The 2,387-nt window shown below is 31.8% G+C and overlaps 1 protein-coding gene across 2 annotated transcripts in view; it reads left to right on the forward strand.

Annotated features, from left to right (window-relative positions):
* The first annotated feature begins 1,155 nt into the window (after positions 1-1,155).
* Positions 1,156-2,387, forward strand: part of ckn (CRK like proto-oncogene, adaptor protein) — a 170,504-nt gene continuing 169,272 nt past the window's right edge. For both annotated transcript variants that reach the window (XM_067051066.1, XM_067051067.1), the window contains exon 1: positions 1,156-1,259. The gene's annotated coding sequence lies outside the window, so the exon portion shown is untranslated. The remainder of the gene's footprint in view (positions 1,260-2,387) is intronic.

The raw sequence follows: 2,387 nt of genomic DNA on the forward strand, positions 1-2,387 counted from the left end.
TTCTTTTCAGACGTCTAGGAGGATTATTAGGTAGTGAAGGAGAAGCCAGGTTAGAAACGAGTTGGTTTGGGTGGTTGGGAAGTTTATTATGGAAGGATTGGTATCTGGTTCTGGCCAAATCGGCAAAATAGGGGACATTCGATCCTTTTAAAAAGAGGAAACAAACACAAATTAATAAAATTGCTTTACATGAAAGAAACATAATTCAGAGTGAATACAACCTTATTTTTCCATGGTTACTTCCAAATAAAACCATGGTTAAGGTCCAAAAATGAAATGCTTAACTGTATATTGAGATGATCGTTCTGTGAAAAAAACTCTACTTTAATTTTTGAGGTGTTCTTTCCTTTTTTCAATTTCAGGCGGTTTATGAATATTACTCGATTTAACTATCTTAAAGTCTCTTCTTCCCGTTTTAAGCTAATATATTAAAAGTGCTCAGGGGTCTTAGCGGGGCGGGTCCGGTGGGGAATGATTGCCTTTTTTGTGTTATGATCTCCTCTAGTGAGATTGTGACATGTCGTAAAGCGACTTTCTCGCTATAATTGTCTATTTGAAAAGTCAGATAAGTAAGTCTACCATGAAGGGCGGGGGTAAGTATAAGATGTGGTTATGTAACATTTTGTATCTAAACAGTTCAACTAAATTAAACACCTAAGGTTAACATCCTAAAAATTAAACAAGTTACTTTATTTATTTTTTTTTTGGTAATTCCATTAAATTTTCGTGTAAAAAAGTCCCATAGGTTTGGGATACAGTGGTAGGTGAATGCAGTGAAGCTCGAATGTTTTTACTTTTATATTTTAATGAAAGGTGCCTCCGCGAGATGATGAGCAGTAAATAAATAATAAGAATTAAGGAAGACATAAGAAGAGAAAGAAAGTAAACGTAAAGGCAGGGGAGAGAAGTTTTCTATAGTGACAATAATTAGTTGTATTTAATCATCAATCTTTGATTAATTAATTCATCAGATTGATTTGTTTGAGAAATTAGGTTTATTATCAGCTTGTATACAAGGTCTGTCATACTGCCGTTGCGATAGTAATTGACTTTAAAATGCTCTAACAATCACACTACACAGCTCCCTAGACATATACTACTTGCTCCCCGTTAGATGGAGTTGGGCGAGCCACCCGCCAGAGGTCGACCCCCTCCAACCACACCACCTCCCCACCGAGCCTCAGTACCTCTTCAGTGCCTGGGACTGTAGTCGCTTAGTGAGGAGAGCTTTCTATGTCAAGCAGATCGAGTACCAACTGGTATTGTCATTATGTATTATCTATTCTTAGTGTGGTTGGTCAGTCATAGAGTTGGCTCCCAAGTGTTCAGAAAGATGTAAATCTGTGTTTGTGATAAGTTTATATATTAAATATAGTCAATTATATTTAATGATTCCAGTCAGCAATCTGTAGTTATATTTTTAAAATTTTCAGATATGATAAACTTACAGGTATAATTTTCTTTGACTATTCTGTGGTTAATAATTGAAATTTCGAACATCTGTGCGGCTGAAATGTGTGTTTTCATTGACATCGATGACCTTTTAAAGGCGTTTTGTTATTATAATAATTTAAATTACAAAATATACTTCGTTGTTAATTTTGGGCTAGTTACATGTGAAAATAAATCCGTTTTTATGTTTTCTCAGTTTCCATGCAGGTTTTTATATCATTTTTAATATTTGAAATCAAGCTTTTAGATGAATATTTGAAGAGTGAATTGGTACTTTTTGTTTTTTTTAATCTATTTATTAGTTTTATGATATTTTTTTCAATGCAATGAACTGCATTGCATGACGATGCGCGTCTTAATCTGTTCAGGTCATATCGCATCTTATTCTCAGGTTTGTTTCTGTCAATTTTTTTTTTTTTTTTGTAATGTTATGAATAAGATTATTTGAAAAAATCCAAGCTATTTTATTTATGATTAAAATAAAATAAAAATATTTACTGTTTTTTATAGTGTGCATTATTATGTTAATGTTGATCGCGTTCATAATGACATTTTAAACTCTGTAACTAATGCCAATTATGGAATAACTCTAAAAAAAATTTAAAAACTTAAAAGAATATGTTGATAAAACTATTGTTTTCATAAATACATCTAGAGTGAACTATTGCGTGAGTGTATATTTGCATGTATTCCTACATATAAATAAATAGGTTTTCAGTTCTGTTATTGTCATGTTGATATAATTAAAAATACTCATGATTTTTGGTTTGGTTGGAAAATCAAACTTAATCCACTCAAACCTAATAACTTTAGATGAATGACAATTTGAAAATAATAAATCATACATAATATGCACAGTTTTTCCTCCATATCGTCTCTGTGATACTTCGTTCACTAAATCCGAAAAAATCATCAATGTGATTTTAAAAAATTCT

Source organism: Halyomorpha halys, unplaced genomic scaffold (genome assembly GCF_000696795.3).
Source record: "Halyomorpha halys isolate HHAL.00 unplaced genomic scaffold, Hhal_1.1 Scaffold319.1, whole genome shotgun sequence".
NCBI lineage: Eukaryota > Metazoa > Arthropoda > Insecta > Hemiptera > Pentatomidae > Halyomorpha > Halyomorpha halys.